The 14011-nt window shown below is 31.9% G+C and overlaps 1 protein-coding gene across 2 annotated transcripts in view; it reads left to right on the top strand.

Moving 5' to 3' along the window:
* The window catches only part of LOC108755037 (protein windpipe), a 22345-nt gene that overhangs the window by 1271 nt on the left and 7063 nt on the right, over positions 1 to 14011 (top strand). The window lies entirely within an intron of this gene.

Below are 14011 nucleotides of genomic sequence, written 5' to 3'. Positions count from 1 at the left end.
TATATATACTTGGTTACTTGAATGCAATTTAAATATTAAATGATTTCTGAAGTAGCGTTACATAATCATTTTATTTGTGTCCGCTCAACTTATGAAATATCTTCGCGCTTCCGATGCAGTAAGATAGAACCTTATTTTATACGTTCTGCTTTCCGTGAACCTATATTTCCGGTCTTAGTGGTTGAAGCGTGTTTTTCTAAAATTAGAACGAAATGCTGAAAGTAAAATAACACAACCTCATGGTAGTCAGGGTCGTGCCACGAATGGTGATTGTCTTTATTACGGGCCGTAATGATCTTCATAAAATTTCTGGAATACTGTAATCATCTTTCGAAACTTTCTGCAAAACTTACTTCGGAACCTGATAATAAAGCATTTTTCGTTACCAGTGAATAACAAGGTTAATTATTTTTAATAGATTTTTGTGCGCTTTAATTGAAGTTATCAAATAAAGTCAAGTCAATCAATATAGTTTATTTAGGCAAAATCAATCGATGCCTACCATCAAACTGGTTCGAAAGAAAATCTTTATCGTTATTCTGATTATTTCAAATATTACATAAATAATTATTAATTCTTTGATAAATTTTAAATTTAATAATTGTTGCTTAATGATTTATTTTATTGTAAGTTATGTAATTTTATCCATAATATTTCTTATAAAAGAGATGTGATTTCTACACATAAAAACTGTTTATAAAGTGAAGAATTGTTCTTTAAATTATACTGTTTTGCAAAATATTTCATATAGATCTCTAAGAAACATCTTAAAGGCATCTAGAGGACATCTCTATGTCCTCTGAACGTCCTAAGAACAGATTTCCAAGATATCTCTCGGATAAAGTGTATTATATAGGGTAAATAAGACAAAAAATGAAAAAAGATATTTTTTTTTATTGCGATATAAAGTTTTGATGTAAATATGAATATATATTTCATGATAATAATGTACATTCACATTTGTATATCGGTCGGAATATCTCGTGTGCATTAATCGTATTTACATTATGTATATGCATGCCGGATTCGATCATCGCGCTTGTCACGATTTACAGCAAGTATATTTTTCGCTGATTAATAAATAAATAACTCTGGGAGCTACAACTTCTCATTGTAACACGTTCTAGAACTCATTGCTCTCATTTTTTTTTCTACTTTTTTACATTTAATTATATAGTACGTGGCTTAAATGGTTATTCTATAAGTCACGCATCGGTATCTGTATCTTCTTACGAATCGTTTGACTCAATACGTTAGCGAATATAATTGCCCGATTAGTTTTTCAAGCTAGATAAATATTTAAATTTTCGATATTTAGATTCAAAACACATTTTCAGAAATCGTTTCCGAATTAAATCTAGAGGAAGGGAAAAAGTATTTACTTTTCTTTTGGGATTAAAATTAAAAAATAGCGCATTCCTGAAAGTTGAGTTAAATCTAGCTTAAAGTTAAATGAGATAACGGTAAAACCGGTCATAAATCCTTGCAGCACTTGCACCGAAATCTTTCACGTCGTGTCACGGGGACGGTCGCACGAAAATTCTCGGACGTTAATCGGGCAAATCTCCTCTCTCAAAAGTGGCAGCTTTCCGTAGAGATCTCTAGTGTCTCTATGATGTCCGTACGCGTGCACGCATCACGCATGCATGCACGCACTCGCGTCCGAGGATCGGAAATCGAGCGCGCTCACTCGCCTAGAATTAAGTAGGTATGTACAGAAGAGTATATATACCTGCGTAGCCTAAGATATCTTCTGGCTGTCTGTGACGATGGTTATTACGTAATGGCGTTAATCAGAGGTAGCGGCTGATCCTGAGCCCGAGCGATGCAAATCCGACCGTGGAAGTTGGCTCATCGGCGCTCGAGAAAATTAAAAGCCTGAAATTAAATCTCTGGCGACCTTGAGGACGTAATACTCACTTGTGTGTCTGGCGACACAGAGGCAAGTTGTGCGTTCGATGCGTCGCGAGATTGACAATCGGCTGGCGCTGAACAATTCAATTGATCGAGATCTCGACGACGGACGTGGCTTTGAATGCAAACTTCGAATGGTACGGCAGGATACGAATAACTCGAACGTCACGGCAATTTCACTTTTAATTGAGTGAATTATGAAGACAAGCCTCTCGAGCTTTACTTTCGAAAACTCACAGTTTCGCTTTCTTGAGCGCGTCCGCGCATTTATTCTCTCGTACTATATCTCTCGTACATAGTCTTGTTTTTCTCCGCTAATCCGAGATCTCTGTGACACTTGCTATGTGTCGCAAATTTGCCGGCATTGAAAACGTAGGCAATCATGACATATTAAATTTTCCCCTCGAGTTGATCGCAATCGCGGGACCGCACATGCATGCAAATGACAAATAGAAAACATACCGTCCGTATCCGCCTGCGACGTTTCGCGATATTATCCTTCTTCGGAAAATTCTTCGATGATTTATCAGCAAGTCGCCCGGTATGGCCGACGTAATGAACGTAAAGCTGGACGCTTGGAATTAATTTGCCTTTGCATCTTCCGGTTTTCGAGATGATGGGTACGTCGCCCAGATGTACAACGTTATTCTGAGCACGCAACTGGCCGCTCGTTATCCAGCTAACTCAAGCGACGATCAGCCCCGAGGAGAGTAAACGACTAAGTCAATTCCGTGATTAATATCTGCAAATAAAGGTAATCGTTGGCAAATATTTTCCAGTTATATTTAGCCGCGAAGGCGTTTAAGAGCTCGATAAAAAGTTTACACATTCAAATGATACGCATGTTTCTCTTACCTAACGGTTAGAAAATAATATATTACATGATGAACAACAAAAAAAATGTAATAGATTCAAACGGAATTTCTCAAAGAACTTTCATATTTGCTTCACGGAACTTCTGATATCTAGCAGGACCCGAAGTATCTCTTTTTACGACAGTCCGATGGGATTTAATTTTCAAAGTCGCTCCTACTCAATATGTCGTTAATTTAGCTAAAATAGATTAAACAATTTAACTGAAGGAAATGTATTCAATTTGACTCTTTAGTTTATTGTTTATTAAGCTCATACGTTAATACGGACGATATTCACTTTGAAACCAACTACGGATTCATTTTACATTTTGACATGGAAGTTAAAAATAACAAAACGTTATTTAACTCAAAAGATTCAGTTACCATTACTTCTTTGATATCTAACAGTGTATACGGGACAATGTGTTGCTCATTTTGAAAATATCTACATCTTGGCTGTGACATGTTAAAACCGGGGAGAGATGATAGTCGCGACTAACGTTCCTTCGTCAGCCGTCACGGATTACTTACTCGTTCGATGCATCTAACTCGTTGGCGGAGCAGGCCAAGGCAATGGTGCAGCCGTAGATGAACATCGGTTGGCGCGTCTGTATCGTCATGATAACGAGTTCTCAGGTGTTTACGACCACGCGACGTCATCGAACCCACCTTTACCTTTCCGGCTGGTGTGCATTCTTATGCATGCGCGGCATGTTACGGTACGCCACGTTGTAGCTTCACTTCGGCGCTCTGCGCCTCGCAGCAACGTCGGGAATGAGGTAAACTCCGAGCCGTTTCTACTAGTTTCCTGCGTATTGGCCTGTTCTAACCGCAGGTAACCGTGCTTTACACGTTACGTTTCTGAAGATTCCCTCTCTACATCTGTAATTTGTGCATACAGCGTAGAAAAATTATTTTTCTATAAATTTCTATCAATAGCATTAATAATACTGATGTTAATTATTATTTTTCTTTTCTTATTTGAATTATTCCAAAATAAGAATTTGATTTTTCTTTTTAATAATCAAATTTATTAACTGTAAATGAACCTGAAAAAATTTTATACATTAGTATTGCAATAAGAGACGGTCTCCTCGTAAAAATGAATAATTGGACTTTCCAAAATCATATCCTGGAAAGCCCAATTATTCATTCTTACGAGAGCAGCCTTTTACTGAAATGCTAATATAAAATTTCTTCATGTTCATTGACGATGACAATGTCGAAATAATTTTATAAACACGACGAACGTCCTTCTAAAACATTTGTATGACGCGTTGAATTTTTATGGCGCTTAATTTTATTTCGCCAAGAGAAAGATTCATAATTATTCATGTTGTCGTAAATGAATAAGTAAAGTTGAGGTAACGACACTTTTACTTTTTATTGGAACAATGTAAATATAAGAATAATACGAAGATCTTATCAACGTGATAAATTTTTACGTGTCATTAAATTATTACAAAATATTTCAGACCAATTGTATATGTTCTATGATCCGCGAATTTTTTCTTGACCCAAAAAATTAATTCTATACTGCTCAATGTATGCATTCGCTCCGATAAAAGTCTAATATGTCGTCCATAATTTTTGCCAAGAATTTTTTATTTTTAACATTCTATATTTTGGCGCATAATATATTTATACTTCTATGACGAATCATCATTGGATTGTAATGAATACTAAATTTTGTAAAAATTATTCGAAACAGCGAAATAGTACAAAAACTTTCCACGAAAATCAACGCTGTTGATTGTACTAAAAAAAAATGCGATAATGTATCGTGTCATTCGTAATTTAAAAATCATGCGAAGCGCTTTACAGCTCCACCCGATATCTTATGTACCTCTTATCGCATGCTTATCGATATGTGATAACGCAACGTGGAAAATCAAACAAATCTTTATCTTTCAGATTGGTTGCTATTTTTTACGTGAATTTTGAATTTCTCTTGTGGCTCTCTGGCGTTTTCATCATGTTCGCAACGAAACATGTGCCAAAAGGTCGTCACGAGCGAGACACGACAGTCGATATATTTTGGTTCATTGCGCAATTTATTTACATATCATAGGAAGGAGACAAGCGCCATTCAAGGCACAAACACAGATGTGTCATGTATTGCATATTCATTAATGTACGATTAACATTTTATTGCTGATATCTAATTTTTTCCTTCATTTTTTTTTCTTATGATCGATAGTGTAATAAATAATAAACATTTTTATATTAGACATATAGTCAGTAATAATTAATGTAATTATCTGTTTCTTTTAAGCAAACTTTTTGGGATAGGAGAAGAAGCTTATTTTCTTTTTTAAATGAAAATGTGTTAAAAGATTTTGATATTTTGATATTTTAATTTTTAATATCTTTGAACATATTAATAACTTTTAATTCAACTTACACTAATTTAAGATGAAGTCATATTATTTTAATTAGAAATCAAGGAGTTTTTATCATTTTGCATTCTTAAAATTCCATCTGTCAGGACTTAAATTTCAGAATTAATATCTATTAATATTAAATATCTCGACATTGAAGCAATCGCTTGGTCTTGACCTTTAATATTACATATTGAAGAAGAGTCGCACAAATTGGAGTATTCTTTTCTCTTATTAATACAATATTTTTATATGTTGCTAATCTGCTATAAATTCTTATAAAATATTCTTTAACAAAAAACAAAATATACAATGTTGATCATCAATTAAAAAAATTTTAATAAATTATTATATTAATATTATTATGTCGAAATGCATTAAATATCATTAAATGTGAATCTTTCTTTTTCTTTTTTAAACGTTTCGTAATTTTGTGCATTAACGACGTCTTAAGTTACACCAAGGAATGCGATTCATTAAGTACTGTACTTGTTATTTGTCAGTCGCCGCGTTAATTCGTGTATCTTAAATCGTTGTCGGGTTCATGAAGCTCTAGAAAGGTCACGTTCTTTTCGAGAAAAGGACGGCAAGTGCAGATGCTGATACGAAAAGGCACAGTGAAAGATGGAGAAGTTAGTTGGGTCATGTGAGATCTTTTCTCGACCAGACCTAAACGTGGCGAAGGTCGTCACTGACGGCTGTCATTAGCAATGCTGATGTTCCAGACACGGCATAAGTGACTTGCAACCCCTGTATATTTATTGTATCTTTTATCACTTATCTGTCGTCTATTTTTATTCTTTCATTTTCTTTACATTCCTTCTTTTGAATGTAATTTTTCAATACCTGGTTCTTTTTTTTTTTCTTTCTTAATTTTATATTCCTCTTTAGAATTATCTGTGACATTTACAATATATCATAAATTGTTGGAAGTTTCCTTATTATTATTGATGTTATTATTGAAAAATAAAATTTAAACGATTTATTGGAAAATAATAGTTTAACTGTTTTTAAAAATTTGGAAGATTTTAATTCTAAAGTTGAGAAAGAAACAAATTTATTCTAAATAAATTTAATTAAGATTTGAAGTAGATTTTTCATTTTTTATATTCTTTTATATACTTGTCTGTTTTTTAAATTATTTTTAAAATAATTTTTGCATTGGAAATTGCATTGGCAATTTTTAATGATACTATTTGTCTTAGAATTTAAAGCTAAGGGGAAATAAAAATAAATATATTTGCGGAATCATACATATAAAATCTAATTCTTTAAAAGATAGGTTTATAATGAATGTTCTTCTATATAAATGACATTCTTCATTTTATCTTAAGATGTTTCTATAAATCACGCGGATTTTTATAGCTTTTCTCTCTTAGAAATTTCTCAAGCTATTAATGTTTAATAGCTATGCTATTTCATACTTGATTACTGCTCCGTAGTTTCCTGGGACGTTACTGCGGACTATTTTATTTGATTGAACTGATTCAGTGCTACTAGCCGCTTCTATTATCTCCGATAATGTCTTCTGCGGAGCATCCGATTTGTTCATGGCCGATTGCGAAAACATATAAATGTGTCTACCGATCTGTCTATTTCTGTCTCTTTTGACTGTCTGTATATATCGTTTGTTGAATGTACAAGATATCTGAATGGATATCTGAAAAACATCCTATATAATTTCTTCTTTAACTCTTACCGTTTTTCTCTATCGTTTTCCTTTATCTCTCGTATAGTCCGGTGAACAGACCCTTTTTTATGTATGCATATATCAATAGTCAACTTGCGGTCTGAGAAACCGAGGTAGACGATGAAAATGATCGCTATCGCCCAAGGCTTTTACACGAACGAAATTCTGACATATCATCGCAATATACTACGTTACGTAATACAACCCAGTAGACTAATATGAATGGAACATTTCAGCGTTCTCTTGAATCGAAAGACGGTATCAACTTTTAATTGCCTTTCCTTAAACAGATGCGTAATGAATGTCGAAACAAATGTGATTGTTACGCGAACAAAATGGAAAGTTTTAGTGGAGAAATAAAATAAGGATAAGAAGAAAAGTTTGCAACATTTTTCTTTTAAAAAAATATTAAAAATTAAATAATTTTTCAAATTAAAATTAAGTATATTAATTTAACGAGCATTAATTTAAGTTAAATATGCATCACATTTATATAAAATGTAATATCTAGTGTTACATTAACTAGCAAATTATATAATAAAATAATATTATATAATAAAAGTAAAACGTTATTTATGTAAAAAAAAAAATCCATCTAATTTAAGTACTGTAATCAGCACCTTACACTTATATGATAGAGATTTATAAATATTTATATATTTATGGATTGTTATTTTGATTATCAAATTGTAGTAAAGTAAACACAAACAGAAGTGTTTAACAGTTTTAAATTAAATAGATTTTATGCCATAAATATGTTGCTATAAATATTTGTCACTTGATAATGTCATACACCGGTATTTTATGTCAACTCATGAATGATATCTACTGCGACTGATTACTAGTCGTGAACACATGACTAATGCCGTACAAGCAAATAGAAAGACAGATATAGATTATTAATGTAAATACCGCGGTACATGATCTCTATCCGTGAAACGTCAACAATATTTAAAAAACAATCTTTATCTTATTTTTTAATTCTAAACTTTCATCTTAAAATTTATTATAATGATATATGTAGCAATTTCATGAGATACGTACATTTAAAAATGTTCTAAATCATATTAATTGATATAGATATATAAAATATTTTATGCATCATTCAGAAAATATTTTATATATCTATATTAAATTCATCAATCGATTATATGGTTGATGAATTTGAGACTAATAGGGATAAATAGAGATAATTATACCACCTACCTAAATAATATAATAATCTTAATAGTTATATAATTTTTATATTTGTGAAAATATCACGTAAAATATATTATAACATACGTAGGAAGTGAAAATGTACACGTATGATTGCGTTTTCACGTCTCATCATCATTATCAATTTAAGAACGTTACCAGAGATAACTGTTTTATCAAGGACCACGCATTAGTCAATATTACTGATAAAAATGGTTCTTTTTACGAACTTACAAAAATAAATTTTTATCTTTTTAAGTACATGTTACAAGCAAATTAATAAAGTACATTATTAGTAAGAAAATTAAATAAAAATGATAACTTTATACTCATTTGTCAACTGCAATTGCAGAGTCTGAATTAATGAAACTTTTATTTATATTTTTTATTTACATGAAAAAATTAATTAATTGGCGATAATTGTTAACACCAAACTTAGCGAAAAAAATACATAATATATTTACAATATATTTTACGTGATATTTATTAAAATTCTATTATACTGATCGTGAAAAATCTGAAGGAGATCGTAAAGTTCATACATTATAATTCCGAATTTTTGTTTTGCTTTTTAATAAAATTAAAAAGAAATAGTTTATAAAATAAAAGACAATATTATAATTTAAAAAATCAAATTAATTAAGCGATGAATAAAAATGCATTTTATAGTTTAAATATTGCAAAGCTTGAAATATTTAAAACAACTTTGAATTCCCTTAATTGCGTTACAAATTATAGATAATAGTTGTGTGAAGATTCAGGTTCTTTTGCACGAATCATGGATGAAAACGAGTATTATTATGAAACTGCAAACGTTACATCACCGTTGCCAATGAGGTGCGAAATGTGTTTCCGGGATTTATATCTGACCCTTATGACCAATTGAGTATAAACGAAGATTATTAGTTAGTATATTAGTAACTAGTATTTAAAGCTTTTTACATCGAAGTAACGATATGTTGGTTAATAGATTAAATGTAATAGTGACGTATAATAAAAATTCCTTACGATCTCTCCATTTACTCTTTTAGGAAATTTAATAACTATGAAACATTCAAACCGGGCATCTTTGAAACAAAAATTCTGTTGTGTGACTGACGGTTCGGTTCCGTATACGTGCGGAACATAACAGAATTTTTTAACTATATATTCCATTCGAGTTCCAGTTTGGAATTTTTAAGATTATCTTATAATTGAAGTAAAATATGATATATTTTTACAAAATTTTTAAATTAGTGAGTTGATGAAAAATGTTAATAAAAATTGTAAACAAATGGAAAATGATTTATTTATGTGAAAATGATAAATTAAAAATAACCCATAGAACATTTTTTCTTTAAAATTTATCTCTTGTATTTTTTTTGTATGACTAATGGTTTCGACGATATAATAAATTTGAATGTTCGTATGAGCGACATTATTTATGAATTTTTGCAACTTATAAGTGTGAATAACTTCACAAAAAGATCTCAAATTTTTTTCGCGAAACACATGTCTCATACTTTTATTTGAATATTTTTATCTGAATATAGAATATGTCAGCAAATTAAAAAAAAAAAAATTAAAAATGATATTTCAAAAGTGCCCGTGGACGTGAAATGCCTCCTATATAGATATAATAAATTTTAAAAGAATGGCAGTTAATAAAGAAAAATAAAGACTCAGAACTAATAATTTGCCTTGAGTTTTTTCAGACCTTGTCTATTATTGAAGTTTTTGCTATTGCGTTTCTTTTTTAATCGTGGAACTTATAAATATTATTATATATTTACATAATGAATTATAAAAAAGATAGCTCCATACTTGATACATTTTTTTATATTTTTTTTACAAAAATTTCATGTATAAGGCTTATTTTACAAAGCAGTTTTATTTTTTTTATTTTTTAATTTTGTTTATTATTTCTAACTGAAACATTTTATATAAATGTTGAATAAAACTAGATACTTCTAAAATCCAAGAAGTCTAATTTCTCTAAGAGTTACGCATAATGAAAGGGTGAAGGCCGACTAGATCTTTATATGTTAATACGTAATAAAATTCCATTTTCCCCTGTAAGGCATTTCGCGAAGGATAATCCACGAGAATATCTTTTTCTTGGTATTTGATTGTGACTACACATATGTAATTATACTTTTAAAATTAAAATCTCTCAGTTCTGTTTGTTCTAATTTAAATACTAAACAGATACAATTTATAAATCGGTTAATCATTTGAAATGTTGCAGACAAGTTGAACAAGGTGGATTGTTGATTGATTTTAAAGATAAATATGTTAAAATATTATGGAATATTACAAAAGCATTGAGCATAAAAGTAATGATTAATAGCATGCGATGAAATCAATCATAATTCCACAGGAGACTTGAAACAAAATAACGCAGAAACTTTCTATGGACTTTCAGAACTTGAAAATTTAATATTTAATATTTTTTAAATGCTTAATTGATTTCCCTGACACAGTTGTAAGTAAATGAGAAATTTTGTTGCAAACAGCGAACATCACGTTGCGACCTCGCGTTGTGACCTGTCGTTTGACAGGACACCATGTTAGGAGACTGTTATAACTAGTAGCAAAGCGTATTCAACGACTGGTATAACAACTTGTTAGAAAACACGTTAGAAATGCCGTTTCGTCTGAATTGGCTTTTGAGCAACGCCTGCGACGATCATGCCTACCGTCTCGTCGCGAAATGTATGTCAGTACGACGATATTGTTCCTAATTGCCTCCATTGGCAGGCAATGGATATTATTTCAGGCACGGCCACATGTGGTTCTTGCCCGACATTAATCTTGAATCACTCGCGTGACTGTCTGTTTCGTTAACATAAAAACGGTTGCTAACTGTCCATAATCTATGAAAAATTACGGCAAACGACATAGCAATCGGATAACATTTTGGTTAGGGAATAGAAATTGTCATGGAACCTAGAATGATTGGCTTGTGCCTTAAATATAAAAAGGTTTCTTATTTTATATTAGGTAGAGAAAGAGAGATATATTTTTCTTTAAATTATTGGAAGAACGGTCTTAGCTTCTGTCTCTAGAAATATTATTTCTGCTTATTTATTACCCTCTTCAAGAGGGAGAAGCAAAAGGCGCGACGAGGGATCTCAGATAACGCGGAATAAATAGAAATGTCGATATGTAAGAGTGTACTTGCTACAAGATCAATAATTTCAAGTCCTGTTTCAGCATCTAGTTCTGTCATCGATGGCCATTGCCCCGTCGTCGTCTGAATTCTGTCGTCCTTTTGCAATCGCTCCTTGAAGTTTATGCGAATTGACAGCAATCATGTCTCGCATCTAGCGTGCAAATCGATCGATCGGCACTAATTGAGCCGGCCATAGGCAGTCTTAGACGGACTTATTAGCAACGCGAATCTTGTTATTCGCGATTACTCGAGTTGATTGACCTATCCTATTCTAACGCTTGCTTCCAGCGTGATCTCTTGGCGCGTTGCGGCTTGCCAATCTTTTCGCATGAATGCCTGATATCGATACTTTGGCTGTTATTTATGGGAGAAAGACGGACTGTGTGGTCTTCATGCATCGTCACTCATTGTTACTTTATAACAAATTTTTTGCTAAAGTATCTGTAAAGAGATAGCTAGATATAAATCTAAATATTTAAAAATTCACAATATTTGCATACAAGTTTAAAAATAATTTTGTTGAACTGTCAAAATAATTATGTAGTTCAAGCAGCTAGAATGTCAATTTTTTTGCAGCATCGTCCATCATACTTAAATTTCATATATAATTATTTTGATGACGTAACAAAATTATTTTTAAATCTATATCTAAATTTTTCAATATTTCAGCAAAATTGTTATTTCTTTAGTATTTAATCTGTTATTCGTTTTCTATTTTGCGGTCTTTATTAAGATCTTACAGTTTGTCAGGAAAGAGTTAATAAAGAGAGGTGGGAGGAAGAAATTACGTATATTGCATGTAACAACACAAATTACATTTTAGAATAATAAACAATAATTTATGAGATAACTTTTCATCGTAATTTAGACTTTTAATTTCATTCATAATGGCAAGAAGAAATATCATTTACAAAAAAATGAGACTCGTAGAAAGTAATGTTAACCACAAAAAAGTAATCCCGGAAGAGTAATATGTTTCCGAATACGTAACACTTTTTAGATATCTACTAATAGGTAACAACGTTGCGAAATATGCGTACGCGTGCTCCGAAATCAATTAACATTTCATTTACACTGCACGCGTTACTACCGTTTATCCGATGACTCACATATTGTCAATCGTGTGTGACTTTAGAGTTTTTAATGGAATTCTTCGCGATATTTCCAATTTCTTCAAAACCAAGGCTCCATACTCTTCCTGTTTACATATCACAAGTGTTAAGACAAGTTTACGCTCTGGCTTTTCTTTGTTTATTATTGATGTAAATAAATTTCTAACAGTGAGAAATTTGGACTGTTTATTGATCAACAAAATTGCAAATTTAATTTCGGTTAGAAATTCTTGGCAAGCATTGTCGAGGGTCAGTCTAAATGTAGTTTTAGGCAGTCAACAAGATTGAGAAGTGCTCAGAACGTAAACGTAGATATCTCGTGTTTTTAATACCCCGTTTCTTGTCTAAAGTAACATTCGCATTCTCATTGTTTTCTCCAAACTTGTATTCTACTTTGAGATTATATAATAAATTATCTTTCTTTCTCCATATTAATTTTTCTAACAAATTTTTTCTTACTAAAATAGTCAATTACTAGAGAAAAATACAAATTTATCAAAAAGTCAAAAAAGTGTATAATCCGTAATATAAAAATAAATTATTGTATCGCTATTTTCCTAACTGGAACATCTTCGATGAGTTCTTATTTTAACGGACGGAATTATTACCATCAACTTCACGATCAAAGTTCAATTTATAATCGATCGATGACGTTGGTTACTTACCCATTTGATTGTGAATGATAATAGAATGATTTCGTAAATTAATCTGTAGACACAGGAATGTATTATGAATTGTAAAAAGAAATAGAGAGGAGAGAACTGATAGAAAAATCATCAATAAAATTGCATTAGCCTTATGATAAATTGATACTTGTCATTTCTTTACATATATTTATGTAATGATTTATAAGTTTGCGACTTGCGTCCTTTTTAAGGAACGAAATTAAATGCAGGTGACTGATTAATTCATCGGAGTGTAAAACGCTTTGATCGGTCAGAATGGAGTGCTGTTGTGCGCGAGCATCATTTCAAACGATACGCGGTTTTATCACAGAAGAGAGTTCGTTAACAGCAACAATACGATATTAGGTCGTTAATAATAGTCCATTCATACGCGAATGATTAATCATATTTTTATACATGTATGATGCAAGAACAAGGAAAAAGTTTGCTATTTATTTATATAATTATACACTTGTTAGGTTCGCTTTTAAAGCTAATTCTTCAACAGCAAATTCATCAACAAATTAATAAATTAATTAATAACCGGAGCTCCGATAAATCTCACGGGAAATGCATTAATTGCCACGCGAAAACATCGACGAGAATACAATTGGATATCGATGTCCTCGCAGCTGTGTTTTCACACGAGTTAATGAGGCTAAATTAGAATAAATAAGAATCGCGTGATCAGGGCCAACAGACGGACGTATATTAAAATACAAATCGCTGGAATGAAGCAACCGATGTATCCGCAGCCGCTTTTAACTTCCTCCCGTACGGAGGTGTACGACCTCCCGGGATGACTCCTCGAATCGCCGGGCTCCTCTGAAAACACGTGATGAACTGGACCACGAGGACGTGTCGGTACCGTTAAGAACGGAGTCGGCAAAAAGCGAGCCGCGTGACCAAACCAGGCATACGTGCTCAGTGCATCACTCGTTCCGAATTTTCTGCTGAATTCGCGCAAGAGCTCGGTCATACCCAAAGTATTTACTATTGCAAAATGTCTTTTAAATGTGAATTCGACTTTGTAAAATGTTTTCG

Source organism: Trachymyrmex septentrionalis, unplaced genomic scaffold (genome assembly GCF_001594115.1).
Source record: "Trachymyrmex septentrionalis isolate Tsep2-gDNA-1 unplaced genomic scaffold, Tsep1.0 scaffold121, whole genome shotgun sequence".
NCBI classification, from domain to species: domain Eukaryota; kingdom Metazoa; phylum Arthropoda; class Insecta; order Hymenoptera; family Formicidae; genus Trachymyrmex; species Trachymyrmex septentrionalis.
This window is presented reverse-complemented; position numbering and strand designations above follow the sequence as displayed.